Below are 20,824 nucleotides of genomic sequence, written 5' to 3'. Positions count from 1 at the left end.
CATTGTATTTTAACCAGAATATGCTGCCACGCCAGATAACGCAAGAAACGATTTGCTGACAGATCGGTGAACATAAATCTATGTAACAATCATGATCAAATTTATGTTGTACCATGATATGCGATATTGAAAATCACTAAAGTGAGCTAATATGATATCGGCACAAAGCTCATTTGAGCTCATCCAGGACTAACCAAGAAATGGCTGTAATGAGAAAATAAATGATTATAACTGAAAGTAGAGAGTTAATAGAATACTTATCCCAAATAGTGTTATTGTAATAAAATAAGGATGCTAAAGGTCGTATTAAAAAAAAAATGCAGAAGTTAAACGCCGTTGATGCAATGGCTATTACACCACCCCAATCTAACACGTTACATTAGTTATTCATGCCTGGTGTTTGTGTCCTTTATGACGTCCTTAAAAACAGTAAGTTTCCTGTTTGGAATGACTTTCTAAAATATCTCACTCCTTGAGTGAGCGATCGAGGCAAATTCAGTGACAAATTACTGTAAAACGGCAAACTTGCCTTCCGATTTGTGTTGCAATTGCCAATTTGCAAACTTGTCTTCCTATTCATGTTCCGATTTGTGTTCAAAATATAACATTCAATTGAAATGAAGTTGTTCCTCGATCATAAACTGACGTTTGGGGATGGACGGACGGACAGACAGAAGTGAACCAATTGCTTAACCCCACTTTTGGCTTCACGTGGTCAGGGTAATAACCTTATTCTACATGAACCAGGGCATTTGACTGCCAGCAAGAGTCAGCAGTCAACGTGTTACAGTGCACACACATTGCAGCGCAAGTCTGGCGTGAAATTGAGATGGGTGCCATTTCAAGGCATTCGGTTTACCTCGGAGAACTCTAGGACGGAGGGTTTGAGCACATGACGTAGCAGATTTGGCCAAATAATCCCACCCATTAGTGGAAAAGGAGGGAGGAAGGCATGAGCCAGAAGGGATAAAAGAGGAAAACGCAAGCAATCAGAGCCACAGCCCAGAACTTGCTGTGTTGTGGGGTTGAAATGCCAATGAGCAGAGTTGAACCACGCAGATGAGCAACATTTTCTCTCTGGTCCCGGAACGATTACCCTGAAAGGGGATTGAACTGACACCAGACATCTGCACGGCTTTACCTCCAGGTTGGCATGGCCAACCCTCTTTATTGTCTTGTCAACCCCAATGTATGTCTCCTGTGGTGTGCATGAAGGTCTTTATAAGCTAGTTATACAAGACCTCCCATTCGTTCGCTTTCACTTTTTTTGTATACTTGGTCGAGGCTCTTATAAAAGCTAACACAAAGAACATATTGTTACGTTTGTGGGGGGTAGGCAATACCTTAGTCCAGGTAGAATAGTGTTGGTAGTGTGCTCCGACTGTCGTGAAGAAGAAGAAACCCCATTAATAATTAAGAAATTTGTGTAGACCGTATGTCGTGGAAGAGTGTGTCTGTGTGCCCATGAGAGGGGTGGGATTTGTTAATTAGCTAGGGATCTTGGGTAATTAATCCCCAGTATTTAATGGCCTCTGTTATTTTTTCCTCTGTTCCTTATGACACCAGCAGCACACACAAATAGCTAAAAAATCACCCATTAACCGCACTAAATAAAAACCAACCAGAAACAGGACAATGAGCACCACCGCGGATAACATCAACCTGGTGAGCAGAGAGGCACAAAAGGTCCGTGAAGCCACGCCCCGAAGAGCAGTGATTGGTCCAGGATTTGATTGGCACAAGGACTGGGAAGATGGAAGTCGCTGATAGGAGTGGACATGGAGACGTCAGAGCCTCGCGTATAAAACAATTAGAACGGCGGACATTTGATCTCTCAGGTTCTGGATCTGGTGGTGAACGGTCGTGTCCCAACATCGCTCTTCTTCTTTGTTTCTCGAATCCTGGCTTTTGACAACGAACAGTCGAGGCTCTGGACTTCCTTGCATCGTCTGGCTGTGGTGTTGGTGTTGGTGAACAAGATTGTGAGGATAAGCATGGCTGGAAGAGCGAACTGTGCACTGAGGCCTGGTTTTCCCATCCACGAGGTGCGCGGCAAAGCGTGCAGTTCCCACCAAGGCCGCGACAATCTTTGACGATTCCTGACGAGATTCAAGAGCAGCTTAGAGCTAAACGCCACAAATCACACATTTATTTTACAGTTATATTTCCCTTTGTGTGTATTCGGGTCTGTATCGGGGTGCTCCAATTAGGAATTTAATTTTATCGTGCATTCTTTGTGACCAGCATTTTCTTTAATAAAGCCGGTGTGTTTGTGCAGTTTAATTCCGTGTCGTCCGAGTTAATTATTGCAGGTTTGAAGACTGCCAGTGAGGCCCGTGAAGGTAAGCTCTTCGGCCTCCCTCCCCACGCGTATAACGAAGGTCCGCCATTGAATTGAACGCCTCGGAGTTAAAGCTCGTTTGGTCATCTATGTCGCCCTGCGGTGTTCACCAGAGGGCAGGTACATGACAATATAATAAAGGTAGCAGGGAAACAAGAGGGGGAGAGAGAAGGAAGCACAACAGTAGAGAACAGGGACATCAGGAGATTTGTGGAAGAGAGAGGGCTGGGGCAGGGTACATGGGATAAACAAGATGGACACTACAAGGACTTACAGGAAAGAAAATGGAAATTGAAGGAGGTGGGTTTGGGGTGGATTAACGGGGGTAGAAAACATCAAGGTTTTAGATGGGGGAGGATATGAGATGGTGGTGAACAGCTGTTTTGAAGCCCTGGAGCGAGGAGTGGGATTGAAGAGAGTGTGGGAGTTTGTTCCAGAGGCAGGAAAAAAGAGGAATGAAAGAGTGAAGGTGAGCAGAGAGTCTTGATTTTGGCAGTTTCACCAGAAGGGGGTTACTGGCAGACCTTGTGCATCCTACAGGAATATTGGGGGGACAGAGCACAGACGGAGGAGGAGGTGCAGGGCCGGAGAGGAGTCGTTAGAAGACAGAAAGACAACCAACCTGCCTGCATGGAGAGAGTGAAAAGGCCCTCAGAATCAACTTCAACGTGGGAGATACCAATGATCCTAAAAGCCTTGGTTTCTACAGCGTGAAGCCGCGCTGGGTGTGAGGCAAGAGCACCAGCCCAGAGGGGAGAGCAGTATTCCATCAAACTGAGGATGAAAGCTGTGTGGATGGTGAGCCGCTAAGTCGTGCCATGGAAGCTTGTTTTATAATCAAGGGCATATATTCGGTAGCGGGTAAGGGTTTTTATGATTGATCCATTTTTACGTATCTCTATCTCGAAACTCCTAGAGATAAACGTTTCGTGATGTCGTGATGGGTCGTGATGTCCGGACGTCTGTTCGTCTGTTCGTCCAGTAACTTTTTGCTATTTTTGCTACTCCTCCCTCATCATCCAGCTGATTGTTCTGAAACCCGACATGCATACAAGACAGTAGCCCACACAATCTATTGGGCTTTGATTTGCCTGGCAATACAGGGTCAATACAATACAGGGTGAAATATAATAGTTTTTTGCCCCATCTCTCAATGGTGAAGGATCATTTAAAAAATTCTCGTATCTGGATCTGGAGCTTCACCAAAATCGAATCAATTTGCCCTCGTCACTTGCTTCCCTTCTAATGGAAACAAGCGTTACGCCTAGGTCCCCCGTCGGTGAAGTGATGTGAGTTGACAAAGTGGAAGACGCAAGGCGGCCATCTTGGATTTTGACGTGGCGACCCAATTTTCAATAGCGTTCTTTCTTATGCCTAGATACACCCACACACCAGATTAGAAGTTGGTACTTCGCTTATTTTTCAAGATATTCCGCTCACAAGGTTCAGACATACATGGCGGTGGCCATCATGGATTTTGACGTGGCGACCCAATTTTCAATAGCGTTCTTCCTTATGTGTAGATACACCCACACACCACATTAGAAGTTAGTAGTTCGTTTATTTTTCAAGATATTTCGCTCACAAGGTTCAGACATATATATATATATGGTGGCGGCCATCTTGGATTTTGACGTGGCGACCCAATTTTCAATAGCCTTTTTCCTTATGCCCAGATACACCCACACACCAGATTAGAAGTTGGTACTTCGCTTATTTTTCAAGATATTCCGCTCACAAGGTTCAGACATACATGGCGGCGACCATCTTGGATTTTGACGTGGGTTGCACCCACACATAACCACACCCACACCCACACATGCTTGACGTAGGTTGCATGGTGATGCCGCACACTTCAACAACAAAGAGCAAACCAAACTAAATGTCTGAGGTTTAAATAAGACAGGTTCCTCCAAGATCCTCTCTAACGATGTTATAATTATTTGCACCTGAGATGGTGCACCTGATTCTAATTTTAGGTATTTGAAGTAGTGATAAATGTAGGGGTAGGGGTGTACTTACTTTTTCCACATGCGAAATTTGCATTTATGTTTATTTAAATTATACAATGGACTACAAAATGTAAATGTTTCATGATATTTGTTATATTATATCACCTTTATCTATCAATATTGTTGAAATGAAGATCAAATAGCTGTATGTTGAAATATGTTGAAAAAGTCAAAACTTTACGTGGGATGTACTTACTTTTTCACGTGACTGTAAGTGCCTCAGTGACTCTGGGAATCAAGACAAGCAGGAGGGATAGACAGAGATGAAGAAGGCTGGCTTGTTGGTGTGGGGAGAAGTACACTGTGTGGGAAGAAGTGCGTGTGAATGCTCGTGGTGTGACAGAGGAAATCGTGAATACGAGTCAGTAACTCGGCCTTGAACAGGTCGTGTAATTGTTGATTGCTCTCGTGTGTTCCAAGTGAACGAATTAGAAAAAGGATTAGAAAGACAAAGAGTGTGAATCAGTGTGTTGAGGGAAAAACTCCGCGGCTTGTCTGTTTATGCTCGGTGGAACCAGCCAGTTCGTTCCCACAGTGGCTTGTTCTCGTAACAGCTTACTCTCGCAGGTTCAGCTCGACTCAGGGATGAACCCTGGACACATACCAGCCCTGAGTCCTGGAAGTCTCCGGCTTATAAAACTCTTGGGATAGGCATGGTTCAGGGTTCAGGAACGGAGTAGCTACTGGTGCAGCTTCCTGGGTGGTGTGTCTAGTTGCAATGTGGCGCTCATTGGTGGAACCTGTGATCCTGCACCGGGGTCGATGGCCAACCCCGCCCACATGTGGTGCTTTGTTCCGCCACTTCTCGCCATTGAGGAGGTTCGCATCCCCTGGTCCGCACCACTTTATGCCGATGGCTGTTGGATTTGTAATGAATTGTATTGTGGGTTTTGTGAAATGCAATGTTATGCATTGCAAAGAAATGCGGAGAGAGAGAGAGAGCGAGACAGATGGGGAGAAAGATAAGAAGGGAGGAGATTTAGAAAAAGAAGAATTTTGAAGGGGGGGTCAAATCTTGTTACACAAACACAACGCATTTCCCTGTTCACCGATATGAGGGGAGAGGTAATCTAATGAAACAAGATATGACGGATATACTGAAGGAGCTGCGCTCCAACGCGAGTCGAAAGAAGTGACGCGACCAAAGACGGAATTCGTCCGAGTTGCTTTATTGAAACAAAACAGCTCAGGTATTCTGACAAAAGCCCGTTTATCGGGCAGCAATATATATACACATTTATGTCGGGAAGTTTGCCCGGCAAAAGCTATACCGGGCATGCCCGGGTGTCAAGGGCGAGCCTTGGAAAGGCGAGTCTGGACCTGCCCGGGCGTGTTTGGCTGCGGCCTGGCAAGTCGAGGCTGGGCGTGCCCGGGCGCTCTGGACGAGCACTGGAAAGGCGAGAGCGGGCATGCCCGGACGCTCTGGGTGAGCCCTGGAAAGGCGATAGCGGGCATGCCCGGACGCTCTGGGCGAGCCCTGGAAAGGCGATAGCGGGCATGCCCGGACGCTCTGGGCGAGCCCTGGAAAGGCGAGAGCGGACATGCCCGGGAAAGACGAGACCGGGCGTGCCCGGGAGGTTCGGGCGTGCCCGGGAACAGTGAGTCCGGGCATGCCCGGGAGAGGCGCGTCTGGCCGTGTTCTGGCCGGTGCAAGGCGATTGTGTGCATCCAGCGGTAACCGCGACACACGCCCCTCCAGAATCGACCTGCACCGGCAGGGTCAATTTAAGGGGGGTCCGGATGACCCGGCCGAAGCGACCCCTGGAGGGTCGTGGGGAAGGGTCCGACGTGGTGGTGGGTGGTCGAGCGGGGGGAAATGTGGACGGGGGGCGGCCTCGCTGCGGAGCAAGAGCCAACCGTGGTGGTCGGTCGACGTCCATGTGCGCCGGTTTGAGGCGGTCCACAGAGATCCGGTCCGACCGGCCGCCAACGTCGACGACAAAGGACTTGTCGCCCCGTCGCAGGACCCGGAAGGGCCCGTCGTACGGCGGCCGGAGTGGCCCCCGGTGCACGTCATGACGCACAAAGACGTACTCCGCTGTGCGAAGCGCCGGGGGGACGTAGGACTGAGGGCCACCGTGGCGGGACGTTGGCACGGGGGCAAATCGGCGGGCGGCCTCCTGGAGGTCCGAGCGCTGGTGTGCGGCGGACCAGGGACTGGTAGCGTCGGGCACGAACTCGCCCGTGACGCGGAGCGGCTGGCTGTAGACGAGCTCGGCGGCGGATGCCCGGAGGTCCTCCTTGGGGGCCGTGCGGAGGCCCAAAAGGACCCACGGCAGCCGGTCGGTCCAACCGTCGTCCTGAAGGCCGGCCATGAGTGCGGCCTTCATGGAGCGGTGAAACCGCTCGCACAACCCGTTGGCTTGGGGGTGGTAGGCCGTGGTGCGGTGCAGCGTGACCCCCAACGAGCGGGCGACCGCGCCCCAAAGTTCGGACGTGAACTGTGGGCCGCGGTCGGACAAGATGTCCGCCGGTGCGCCGAAGCGCGCGACCCAGGTGGCGATGAACGCCTGCGCCACGTCGGCGGTGGTGGTGGAGGTGAGGGGCACGGCCTCCGGCCACCTGGTGGTCCTGTCCACCATGGTGAGCAGGTGGGTGAACCCCCGCGATGGGGGCAGGGGACCCACCAGGTCCACATGGACGTGGTCGAAACGCCGTGCAGGCACGGTGAAAGGTGCCAGCGGGGCCTGGGTGTGGCGGTGGACCTTGGCCCGCTGGCAGGCCGTGCAGGCGTTGGCCCAGTCGCGGACGTTCCGTCGAAGGCCGTGCCAGACGAAACGCGCCGACACCAGCTTCTGAGAGGCTTTCCGGCCCGGGTGAGAAAGGCCGTGGATGGAGGCGAAGATGCGGCGCTGCCAGGAAACGGGCACGATGGGGCGAGGCTGGCCCTGGGAGACGTCGCAGAGCAGGACGGTGCCCGCGAAGGGGATGTCGGCCAGGCGGAGGGCCGTGTCCGCCGCCCGGAGGGCCTGCACCGAGGTGTCGGTGGTCTGGTCGGCCGCCATGAGCGCGAAGTCCACGCCGAGGTGGACCGCATTCGCGCTGGCCCGAGAAAGACAGTCGGCCACAGCGTTGTCTTTGCCGGCGACGTGCCGGATGTCCGTGGTGAATTCCGACACGGCGGAGAGGTGGCGCTGCTGGCGGGCCGACCACGGCTCCGTGACTTTGGCCATTGCGTAGACCAACGGCTTGTGGTCGACGAAAGCCGTGAACGGGCGGTCCTCCAGGAGGTGTCGGAAATGGCGAACGGCCAGGAATAGACCGGGCAGCTCGCGGTCGAACGTGCTGTATTTTAACTCGTTCGGCCGGAGCTGCCGGCTGAAAAAAGTGAGTGGCTGCCAAGCCCCGTCCACCCATTGTTCATGGACGGCGCCCACCGCGTAGTTGGAGGCGTCCGTAGTGAGGGCGATGGGCGCGTTGAGCACCGGGTGAGCCAGCAGCGTTGCGTCGGCGAGGGCCCGTTTTGTGCTTGCGAAGGCCGCGTCCATGGCCGCGGACCAAACGATGTCATGCTTGGCCGGCTTGCCCCGGAGGGCCTCGTAAAGGGGCCGCATGAGCTGAGCAGCGCGTGGCACGAATCGGTGATAAAAATTCACCATGCCGAGGAACTCTTGTAGGGCCTTGATGGAACGGGGACGCGGGAACGTGGTGATGGCCTCGACCTTGGTCGGCAGCGGCATGGCCCCGGTCTTGGTGATGCGGTGGCCCAAAAAGTCAACGGTCGTCGTGCCGAAGTGGCATTTGGCCGGGTTGACAATTAAGCCGTGCTCGCTGAGGCGACCGAACAGTGTTCGGAGGTGGAGGAGGTGCTCGGCGCGGGACGTGCTGGCGACGAGGATGTCGTCCAGATAGACGAAAAGAAATGGCAGGTCGCGCAGCACGCCGTCCATTAAGCGCTGGAACGCCTGGGCCGCGTTCTTGAGGCCAAACGGCATCCTCAAAAATTCGAACAGGCCGAACGGTGTGATGACGGCCGTCTTCGGGACGTCGGCCGCCCGGACAGGTACCTGGTGGTATCCCCGTATCAGTTCAATTTTGGGAAATATGACCCGTCCCGCCAAACGGGCGGAAAAGTCCTGGATGTGCGGGATCGGGTACCTGTTGGGGGTGGTAGCGTTGTTGAGGCGGCGGTAGTCGCCACACGGGCGCCATCCGCCCCCCGGCTTTGGCACGATGTGCAGTGGTGAGGCCCACGCGCTATTGGAGCGCCGCACGATGCCGAGGTGCTCCAACGCGTCGAACTCGGCCTTTGCCACGGCGAGCTTGGCCGGGTCGAGGCGGCGGGCCCTGGCATAGACCGGCGGGCCCGTAGTGGGTATGTGGTGCTCGATCCCATGCCGCACTGCGACGGCCGAAAACGTCGGCCGTGTGAGGGCCGGGAATTCCGCGAGCAGGCGAGCGAACTCGTTCGCCGTCGGGAGGGCCCACGCCAGTTCGGTCGGCGCGGAGCTGCTCATCGTGCACGCCAGGGAGCTGAAGGTCTCGGCGTTGACAAGGCGACGACGTTTGACGTCGACCAGCAGCCCGTGCGCGCAGAGGAAGTCGGCGCCCAGCAAAGCCATGGGGACGCAGGCGGTCACAAAGGTCCACTGAAAACGCTGGCTGCCGAAGCAGAGGGTGACGTTGCGCGGGCCGAAAGTGCGTATGGCCAAGCCATTAGCAGCGACCAAAGAGGGGCCGCAAACGGCGTCCCGCTTGTCCTGCTCGGAGGCGGGTATGACGCTCAGTTGGGCGCCGGTGTCACAAAGGAAACGCCGCCCGGATGCTTTGTCCCGAATAAAAAGCAAGTTGCCCGAGTGGCCGGCGCTCATGGCTGGGAATGAACGCCGGCCCGGCCGTTTCCCGACTTGCCGAAAGTGCACGGGGGTCGGCACGTCCGAGCCTTGTGTCCGAACCTGGCGTGGTAATAACACCACGCCTGGTCAGGTGGAGGCCCCGGCCGTCGTGTCGGAAGCGGTCGGTGCGGCGTGGCGGCCGCCAGTTTCACCGGCAGTTCGGCCTCCAACCGCGCAGGGCGCTCGGGCGTCGTGGGCGTCACCTCGGATGGCGGCAGGCTCCAGGTAGCCACGCCGATGTGTTGGCCCGCCGAGGAGATCTTATCGGCTTCCCTGGCGAGGGCGCGGGGATCGGTGATCGACGTGCCAGCCAGGGCGAGGCGTACCGGGTGAGGCAGCTGGCGAAGGAACAACTCGCGGAACAGAAAATCCGGAGAGTGCTCACCGAGCAACGAGAGCATATAGTCCATGCGCTCGGACGGGCGCGTGTCGCCGAGCTCGGGCAGGTCGAGCAGGCGCCGTGCGCGTGCCGCCGGTGAGAGGGCGAAAGCATCGAGGAGGAGCGTCTTCAGCGCGTCATACTTGTCGGCAGCCGGCGGGTGCTCGAGGAGGCTCAGGGCGCGGGCCGCGGTGGCGGAACCGAGCGCTGCCACGACGTGGTGGAAGCGGGTGTCGTCCGCGGTGATGCCTCGCAGGGCGAACTGGGAGTCCGCCTGGGCGAACCAAACAGCCGCGTGAGCCTCCCAGAAGGTAGGCAGTTTAAGAGTCACTGCCGTGTCCATGTCGGTAGGTCACCAGTGAAGGAGCTGCGCTCCAACGCGAGTCGAAAGAAGTGACGCGACCAAAGACGGAATTCGTCCGAGTTGCTTTATTGAAACAAAACAGCTCAGGTATTCTGACAAAAGCCCGTTTATCGGGCAGCAATATATATACACATTTATGTCGGGAATATATATACACAACTGGAAAGGCGAGAGCGGGCATGCCCGGACGCTCTGGGTGAGCCCTGGAAAGGCGATAGCGGGCATGCCCGGACGCTCTGGGCGAGCCCTGGAAAGGCGATAGCGGGCATGCCCGGACGCTCTGGGCGAGCCCTGGAAAGGCGATAGCGGGCATGCCCGGACGCTCTGGGCGAGCCCTGGAAAGGCGAGAGCGGGCATGCCCGGGAAAGACGAGACCGGGCGTGCCCGGGAGGTTCGGGCGTGCCCGGGAACAGTGAGTCCGGGCATGCCCGGGAGAGGCGCGTCTGGCCGTGTTCTGGCCGGTGCAAGGCGATTGTGTGCATCCAGCGGTAACCGCTACAATACTGTATCTAAACTCCAGGGTTCCCTTATGTGTTGAATGGGTCTCCACAGGGTCTTCCAAAACTGCAACAGTATTTTAAAAATAGTTCTGAATAAGTATTGTGCAACATTTGGTTTTCCTTCAAAGCAATAGGAAATAGATGGTATTCATAGAATGCTTACCCCGCGCTGTCAACTTGGTGATCCAATATGGCTGCCAGAACCCATGAGTGATGACATCATAAATTTATATTCTCTAATATAATTGTTGCGTAGCTCATGCTCAATAAATTTCAAACTAAGCGTTGTCCCAGTTGAATTATGATGTCATAATTAAGCCACTAATGACGTCATCATCAACAACACTTATTCCTCATGTGCAGTTCTTCACAATGAGCCACGTTTCCATTTTTTTACCTTGGAGCGGTTTCGGAGATATAGAGGTGCAACGTTTTTTCTTTTTTTTCCAAGATGGTGCCTGTATCACGTGACCTAAGACATCATAATTATCATTAAAATATTCTATGGGAGGAGGCGCTCCTCTGGTGAAATTTTTGTGTCCATCAGATCAACAGTTGCAGAGAAAAAAATTTAATACCGATCGGATGAAGCATTATACTTGTCAAATTATGATATCATAACGAACGCACCAATAACATCATCATTAACATACAGTCACGCGAAAAAGTAAGTACACCCCATGTAAAGTTTTGACTTTTTCAACATATTTCAACATACAGCTATTTGATCTTCATTTCAACAATATTGAAAGATAAAGGTGATATAATATAACAAATATCATGAAACATTCACATTTTGTAGTCCATTGTATAATTTAAATAATCATAAATGCAAATTTCGCATGTCGAAAAAGTAAGTACACCCCTACATTTATCAACAACAACAACATGCATTTTAAGGCCATTTTCCCTGCCAGAGCGGTCTTCCTGCCAGAACGGAGTGGTTTTCCCTGCCTTGTGGTCCCCATGACAATCTTCTCCATTTTGCCCTATTTTCTGCATCTCTCCTTGTTAACCCCCTTGCCCGCATTTCTTCTTCCACCATCTTTAGCCAAGTCTTTCTCGGTCTTCCCCGTCCTCTACTTCCTTCTACATTCATTTCCATCACTCTTCTCAACCAGTCACTTTCATCCTTCCTCAACACATGACCAAACCATCTCAACCTGTTCCTCTTCACAGCATCAATCACAGGCTCTATTCCCATCATCTTTCGCAATTCATCATTTGTCTTCCTCTCTCTCAACGATACTCCGCACATCCACCGCACCATTCGCATTTCCACCCTTTCCAGCCTTCGTTGCTGCTCTACGTTCATTACCCATGTCTCGCTCCCATAAATCATAGCACTTCTCACACATGCAGCATACACCTTTCCCTTCAGCTTCAACGACACTCCCCGCCTCATCAGCACACCACTCAGTTCCCGAAACTTCTTCCATGCACATCTCACTCCAGCAACCGTTGCCGAGTCTGAACCACCTTCTCCATTCAGCATGTCTCCGAGGTAGCAAAACGTTTTCACACCTTCCAGCTTCACGCCATCTCCAAGATGCAACTCAACATTTCCTCCATCTGCAGCTCCCTCTGTGCACACCTCACATTTGAATGCAGCTGCCACACTGGTTAATGACCCTCTCAGACCACTACATTTTTGATGAACCCACTCTGCGCACATTGTACATTGAATGGAGTTCACTCCGACACCCTTCCTGCACACAGCACATGGCCACTTCCCAGTTCTTTCCACCTCACCACATGCTTTACCACTTGCCATCACCTCCGTCTTGCCGATATTCACCTTCAGACCTTTTGTCTCCATACATTCCTTCCACTTGTTCATCTTTTCCTTCAGTCCATCCATACTTTCTGCAATCAACACCAGATCATCTGCATACAACAACTCCCACGGTAAACCCTCCTTTATGTTCTGAGCCAGCACCTCCATCAAGCTACAAATAGTAGTGGACTTAGTACCGACCACTGATGCACTCCCACCTTCACCTCAAACTCACCACTGTTCCCGTCCTTCGTCCTTACAGCTGTGCGTGCTCTTTTGTACATTGCCATCACTACTCTGATCAACCATTCCTCCACTCCTAACTTCCTCAATGCCCATGTCAATACTTCACGTGGAACCCTATCGAATGCTTTCTCCAGATCAACAAACCCAAGAAACAACTTCTTCCTCTTCTCCATGTACTTCTCCTGCAACTGCCTCACAATAAAAAGCGCGTCTGTCGTTCCTCTTCCTGGCATAAATCCAAACTGCATTTCGTCGATCTTCACTTTATTCCTTATCCTCTTCTCCAACACCCTTTCCAATACCTTCATTCCATGCTCCAATAACTTTATCGCTCGGTACGAGCCACACTCTAGACTAGAGGGTCACCTTTCCCCTTGTATAGAGGGACGAGGGTACTCAGTTCCCAATCCACTGGAATGCGGCCTTCTTTCACCACCAGATTACAGATCTCTGTCATTCTCTTCACACCCCAACTTCCTGCTGCCTTCAACATATCTCCCACAACTCCCGTCGGCCTTCCCGCTTTTCTACTCTTTTCATTGCTTTTATCTCGCTTCCTCAACTTCCTTCTCAGTTATCTTTTCTGCCGGTCCTAAAACTGGGTTACTCTCTATCTTGCCATCCCATTAATTCTCTGTATTCAACAGCATTTCCATATATCTTTTCCATCTTCCTTTAATTCCATCTGTGTCCACAACGATTTGTCCCACTTCATCCTTCAAGCAACTCACCCCCATCACATCACACCTCTCTTTCGCTATCTGATTTGCAATCCTGAATACCGCTCTCTGACCCTCTTCCGAATCCAAGCGTTCTCCGAACATTTTCCTACATGCCTCCTGCGCCTTTGCTACCTCTTTCTTTGCAGCCTTCTTGGCTGCCTTATAACTTTCATGCTCTGCTTTTTCTGCTCCCGTACCCTTCGCCTTCTGCCACTCCTTGAACCTCTTCCTCTTCTCGTCAATCCTCTTTCCAACTTCATCATCCCACCACCATGTTTCCGAGTGCCTCGGTGGTCCTTTTTTCCATCCACATACCTCACCAATGGCTCCCAACAGACTATCTTTCATTGACATCCAACCACGTTCAAGCTCAACCATATCATCCTCTACCCTACTCAACCTCTCTTTTAATGCCTCCCTTAATGGCACCTCTTTCAATCTCCACACCTTCATTGTCGGTTGGTACTTCACCAGCCGAGCTCTCCTTGCACCTTTCACCCTTATGTCGCAGACAACCAAGTGGTGCTGTGAAACAGCCTCCTCCCCCGGGATCACCTTTGTGTCCCGGAGGTGCCCCCTATCTCGCCTACGCACCATCAGGTAGTCAACGGTTATCGTCGACCCACCTGATGTGTATGTAACAAGCTTATTATCCTCTTTCTGGAACTGAGTATTACAAATCAACAAATCAGCTCCATCAGCAAACTCCAAAATCCTTTCACCTTCTCCATTTCTCACACCTTATCCGTAACCCCCATTAACTCCCTCAAAACCGTCTATACTCCTTCCCACATGTCCATTTAGGTTTCCTCCTACCACAACAACTTCCTCATCCTCAATGAATTTTTAAAATGCAGACGCTCACGTGTACAACCGATTGCCTGAACCCTGCTTTTTGCTTCGCGAGCACAGGTTAACTACATTTGTGCAAACATTTCAAGTGGTTCTCTGAGCGGGATCACAGAACTGAAAAATTAAAACCTTTTTTATGATCACCCCATAGTTGTTAACTTGATTTCCATGCATAACATGTATTTGGCCCTTGGATTCAAACAAATTGGTCAATTAAGATGGTATATTTCTCCTGTGCTCTATCGCTTGAGGAGAGCTTGCCACGAGGCAGTTTATAGGAACCAATCTTACTTTTGGTCTACATCAATGATTCCTTGGACAATCCACAGTACCATTCCATCGATGATGATGATGCCCCACAAATATGACAAGTGGACTGCAGCCGCATCCCCATCCGGAGATCTGGTCTACTTCTCACTCAATGCAGGCATGTTGCTGGCCTTTCATTACTGCACTGCCTCTCTTATTGTCTCGATCCATCTGACCTCTCACCTTTTTGCTCACCCACAGCCCAGCAGTGCGCACACAGTTTTCTTCCAGAAGTGCACACGTAGTTATCCTCCGAAGCCCAATCTTGATGTCTCAATCTCAAGTTTCTCTCGTCATTGGAACAAACACTGGCTGTTTGTTCCAATGACCGTGTGCTCTCTTCCCTCTAGTTCTCGCATAATGGAACCCATGGCCACCTCATGGCGTCTCCCATACCCACTTCCGGTTTTATTCCACACTCCCTGACCGACTTTTCATTTCCTCATTTGCACTCTCCTTCACACACTATCTTGTGTGATTTTGTCCACCTGGTTCCATCTTCCCCCTTGTCAGTCTGTTAACAAGTCCCCACCTCCCCCCTCTGCTGCCAAAGCTCTTCCCTGAACCTTGACTTCTCATGGAAAAAAAAGAAAGTATTCCTTAAAAATGTTATAATATCACTGGGTATTTGACTTCCTTGTAGTTACAGTTTCCATTTCCTTCTCAATTTATTTTTGTCACAATTCGAGCAATACCGCAATATCATATAGATCACCGAACCCTCAAAAATATATTGCTCAAAAATAGTATCCTCAATGAAAGAATGACCTAACTAAACTCTGTATCACAAACATACTTATCAAAAAGAATCAATTGCAAGGCATAGTCGACACAACGGTCATTTGATCCACAGCGTCCCGTGCCACGTCCCACATAACACTGTATCATGCGTGACATGTAACCGTCCAACATACCAAAAGCAGGGCAAGCACGTGGCATTTCAAACTGGTTATTAATTACATACAAGCAAGGCCGAGTCACATCTTCATCTGAGTGCAGTTACACAAGAAGGGCAGTGTAATCTCCTCCCAAAGGCTCCCATAATAAAACATATTCTACCTACACGATACCAGAACTGCTGTTGGAGACAATAAAAGTCAATGCAAACATAGGACATGGTCATGTGTCATCCCCAATCACAAGGTTATTACTATTATTACAAAAACAAAACAAAAAAAACAACAAGTACAATTATTTTCAAACCGCATTATTCCCCGTCATGTCAATTAATAACAAAATATTCAACATGTGGGATTTTGCACCCTAAAACGTGTTATTGAGAAAGTGTTTCCAAGGAAATCTAGGAGCAAAATAGGAATCATCGAGATAGATATGAACAGCCTGAGCACCCCCAAGGATGTGCAAATGTTACTTCGTGGAAGAGTCAAACCTGTTTACCAATAATTTCTAACCCGCTACCAGAAATCTTGACAACATGGAAATCAAACTGAACCAACAATCTCTCGTTCAATATTTCAAACAAAAAAAATTTAAGCATGAAAAAATAAATAGTGGAAACATTTTTTTAAAGGTTAATCTCTTATGTCATTGCCGGTGTAGGACTTACCGCCTCAGAGCGGATTCGAGATGGGAGCGGCCTTGAAGATTTCTCCGGTGTGGTCGTGCGAGACGACGAGGCTATCGAGAGTAGACAGCTGGCGTCCGGGCCAGGAGCCACCCCGCAAGGCGGCGGCAGAGTGCATTAGGCTGACGTCAATGTGCACGCAAGAAAATTAATTCTGCCCAGCGAGTAGGCTTGAAATACGGGAAGGTGCAGCAACTGATATTTTAGAGAAAATGAATAATTCAGCCAAAGCCATTTTCCCCTTCTTTGCACACGACGAGCACGGATGACAGTCCGGCATATTCGATTGGGAATCCAACCCTATGCATAGCCTCCAGTACATAGTATTGTTCGCAGCAAGTGTAGACAAAAAGCTCAAACCCTGCGAACCCGTGGAGCTTGCACAACCTCGAGAAGGATAAAAAAAAAAAATCCTCGGTAGCCAAAGTAACCAGTTTCTGGCTAGCCAATGGCATTCATGGAACCATATTGGAGCCGGCTTCACCGCTTTGGTTTCAGCATGCTTTGGTTTACAAGAAGCGGGTGACATGTTAAAAAATGTCAAAATGCATGTCTTGATGAAAACAGATTCTAACAATCTATATTCAGACATGTGATAACAATGTAAGAACACATTCAGCCTTTGTGGGGCCAGTCCAGTTAGAGAGTGGAAAGCTGCCAGAACAACTACAACAAGGTTGTTGGTTCAAACCCAACTGCAGCCACTCTGGTATGTCGACAAGTCATGCTTGTATTTTTATCTCCTCAAGATAACTACACTGTTTTAAATTTATTCCTGCACTTGTGACATGTGTATATATATATATATGTATATATATATATATATATATACAGACTTGGCATTTAATATGGATTATTTTTTTGTCTTGACTTGGGTTTACTTTCTGAACTCAGTATATCAATCTGGTGAGTTTTTTTTTACCCTTCGGTGATGTCTTTGTTGAAAGAACCATGTAACTGAATGTCTTTCGCAGCAAGAAGTCAATAACAGGATTATATCACAGGTGGCGTGACAAAATGTAAGGACAGGTACATTTGACGATTGGCTTCACAATCGGGTATACAAGGGTGGTTGCGTTCTGTATTAGTGGAAAACAACTGCTGCACATCTACAAAAGTTATTGCCGCTTCCTCTGGAGATGGTCCGTCAACTTGACAATGCTGTTTGTCATGGAGTGGTGGCTTTACGAAATTCTGGCATGAAACGGTGTGCTATTGCTTGGCAGTATGGCATCACTCAAGGTCAGGTGTCAAAGATCTTGAAACGAAATGCTCAGAGGGGTGTCCCTACTCCAATACCGAGGCCAGGACGTCCCCGCAGAACCACAAGAAGGGATGATCGCCAGCTGCACCGGTTAGTTCGCAATGGCCGTACCAAGTCAGCTAATCGGCTTCGGGCTGAGTGGCAGCAACTGACAAATGTGCCTGTATCCAGAAGGCTAGTCAACCAACGACTGGTTCAAGCAGGCTATCGTGCCAGGCGTCCCCTGAGAAAGCCACGCCTGACCAGACAACACAGCCAGCGCCGATTGCAGTGGGCCAGAGAGCACCGTCAATGGCAGCCAGGACACTGGAATCATGTGACCTTCAGTGACGAGTCTAGATTTCTGGTCTATTGTCAAGATGGCCGCGTCCGAGTGCGCAGACAAGTGCATGAAGCCCACAACGAAGATTGTATTATGACTTGTACACTATTATGTTGTACACTATTATGTACAAGATTATGTACAAGATTGTACACTATTATGTATACTATTATTATTGTATAGTGCCAAGAGTCCAAGCTGGAGGTGGTGGGGTGACCATTTGGGCTGCTTTTCATGCACGGGGCAAAACTGACCTGGTTGTTCTGAATGGAAACCTGAACCAGTTCAGGTACAGGGTTATTCTGGAAGAAACATTGCTTCCATTTGCTCGTGCAGCCTTTCGAGGAAACTTTGTCTTCCAAGATGACAATGCACGGCCTCATCGTGCTCGCATGATCCAACACTTTCTTGCTGAACGTGGTGTAGAGCATATGGAGTGGCCTGCCATGTCCCCGGATATGAATCCGATAGAGAACTTGTGGGCAGAATTAACGCATCAAATCGACAACTTGGACCAGCAGCCGACCTCTGTGCGTGAATTGCAGCAGACTATTGTCACTGCATGGCAAGCGATTCCTGTCCAAACCTTGGCAAATCTCGTGAACAGCATGCCTCAACGTGTATGTGCTCTCCTGAATGCTCGTGGGGGTTACACGAAGTACTGAACTGTAATTTTACTGTCCGTAATCCCAGTCATAATTTAGCGTTTGTTTTTGTTGGAAAAAATTTTTGGCTAATGTGCAAAATAAAGAGATACTTCTGGAAAACGTACAGAAGTTTAACACAGTACTGTCCGTGAATTGAGTTCGATATCAGTTTACATCACTTTCGAGGATCAATTTATTTGCTTCGAAATGTCAAATGTGGTTTTTGTTTCTTTTAAACATCACATTAACAAAATCTAAAATAATTTCAACATAATTCCAATGAACTTTTGGTTCTAAGTCATCTTAAAAAGTAAGTTCACCCCCACAAAAAAAATATTCCATATTAAATGCCAAGTCTGTGTGTGTATATATATATATATATATATATATATACTAGCAGAAGTACCCGGCATTGCCGGGCGGGGGAGGGGAGGGGAGGGGGAGGGGAACGGGGGGAGAGCGAGCCCCTTGGTAAAATGAGCGATTTTTTTTTTCATTGCGTCATAGCGTTCATAGCGTTTCATAGCGTCATAGCGATTTTTTTTTTCATAGCGTCATAGCGTCATAGCGTTCATATCGTTCATAGCGTCATTGCGTTCATAGCGTCATAGCGTTCATAGCGTTTCATAGCGTCACAGCAATTTTTTTTTTCATAGCGTCATAGCATCATAGTGTCATATCGTTCATAGCATCATAGCGTTCATAGCGTTTCATAGCGTCATAGTGTTCATTGCGTTTCATAGCGTCATCGCGATTTTCTTTTTTCATAGCGTCATAGCGTCATAGCGTTCATAGCGTCATCACGTGATCGCTCTAGCGCCCACCTGCTCTGATTCCGTTGATTCCGTGCGCTGAGGTAAATATGAATAAAAAATATGGATCGTCAAATATTTTGAGTTCAGCCATGTTCGTCCCAGGCTCAATGGCCATGTCTATGCCAAATATCAAGCACGTAAGCCTCTCCGTTTAGGAGTCTATCGGTAACATTACACACACACACACACACACACAAACTGTGTTTTATATATATATATATATATATATATATATATATATATATATATATATATATATATATATATGTATATATGTAAGTTCAAAACACACCTGGTCACAAGTGTGCCGCACTGACCGGGTCCTCAGTCGAGGTCCTCAGCGTCATCCCGTTTCGGCCCTTCAACCTCGATACGATGAGCTAAGGTGGGCCAGCAGGGGCACATACACATCCACATGCAGCAACTACACCAGGATGCGTACATACCCCCACCGTGTACACACCCTTCTTTGCACACGACGAGTACATATATATATTGTCACGCAACCGCCAAAATTAATATCTGGCGGTCGCGGATGCCGATCACGAAGGCTTTAACTCCCGAGGCGAAAACTCAATGGCGGATTCCAAAACCAAAAGCCCCAAGCGCGCAGGATGGAGGGGAACGACGAGAGCCCTGCAGCCTTGACTGTGAAAATCAACCACCCGGAAAACTGTGTTCAGGAATATGTACAGAAAATAATATAAGGGTTTGTTGGGAAAAGCAAGGACAGGAAAAGCACGTGCCGGTAATCTAATGCCTAATTTGGGATCCCACACACACAGATATCGAATACAAGACGAGGGGATCTGAATTAAAGAAAAGAACACGTCATGTAAAATGTATACGCGGAGCTCGGCTTATCTGTCTTTATCGTCTTCACGGCCCTGCTCGGCCGCCACCAGGCCTTCTCCGACCGCCTCCGAGCACCACAGCAACGCAAAGGCCCGAGCCAACGCCCACTCCGTTCGCACACGAGGCCCCAAAGCAGGACAGGAAGCTCCAGTCGGGCTCTGAACTCGTCTCAGGATCTCCGATCTGAACTGCCTGAACTCTGGTTATGGCGCTCATCACTCAACTCCGCGTAGGATCCCCGATCTCAACTGCAACTCGTGCGCACCTCGTCTCTCAACTGCCGAAAATGGCGCTCAGTCCTCGTTACTCAACTTGTGCGCACCTCAACCGAACTCGGGATCAGATCTGAACTGCTCGAACTCCGCACTGCCCACTCGTGCACACGAACTCTCAACTGCTCTCGACTGCCCCAAAATGGCGTCCGGCCCCGTTAATATCCCCGGCCGGTGACGTCCGCATTGGCGCACTCCCAACCAATCAGAGCCTCCACCGACTCGCCAGCTCACCCCGGTGCACGCCCACTGCGTCACTCTCACTCCCATCCCCTATTCCGTGGTCATAGCATGTGCTATGCGAGGTGGATAGGCCTCTCGGAGGTGTAAATGATGGCGGCCATTATCGGCGGTGTCCTGGCCTGCTTTCTTCCGAGGTCATGTCGGGGGGGGAAGGGCGTTATTAGTGTTGTACTAAGGGATCCTAACTAAGTGTCTATGTGGTGTGCAGTGCCAAAATGGACAGAGGTTTGGCTATCCAGGTGAGACATATAAGGGCTCTACTCATTATTCCCTACATTACTTAACACACGAATCTCCTGGTAGATTCACAATTATACACCTTAACCGACCAAAACACCTACACATGGACTTATTACAGGTAGTGTTCCTTACCGCGACATCTCAAAGCATGTTACCTATTCAGCTCTATTCTGCTCCACATATCACTACCCAAATTCATAACACAGCCCCCCCCCCTCCCCCCCTTGGAACCGTAGCTCCTGCA

At 49.8% G+C, this 20,824-nt stretch overlaps 1 protein-coding gene across 4 annotated transcripts in view; it reads right to left on the bottom strand.

Moving 5' to 3' along the window:
• Positions 1-20,824, bottom strand: part of LOC137428907 (zinc fingers and homeoboxes protein 2) — a 58,717-nt gene that overhangs the window by 26,802 nt on the left and 11,091 nt on the right. The window contains exon 1 of one of the 4 annotated variants that reach the window (XM_068118771.2): positions 15,905-16,305. The exons of the other annotated variants lie outside the window; for them this stretch is intronic. The gene's annotated coding sequence lies outside the window, so the exon portion shown is untranslated. Of the gene's footprint in view, positions 1-15,904; positions 16,306-20,824 lie in introns of those variants that run through there. 4 annotated transcript variants of the gene reach the window in all.

The sequence above is a fragment of the Myxine glutinosa genome, chromosome 6, assembly GCF_964187855.1.
Source record: "Myxine glutinosa chromosome 6, kmMyxGlut1.1, whole genome shotgun sequence".
NCBI classification, from domain to species: domain Eukaryota; kingdom Metazoa; phylum Chordata; class Myxini; order Myxiniformes; family Myxinidae; genus Myxine; species Myxine glutinosa.
Note: the sequence above shows the minus strand (reverse complement) of the source record. Positions and strands in the feature narration are given on the sequence as shown.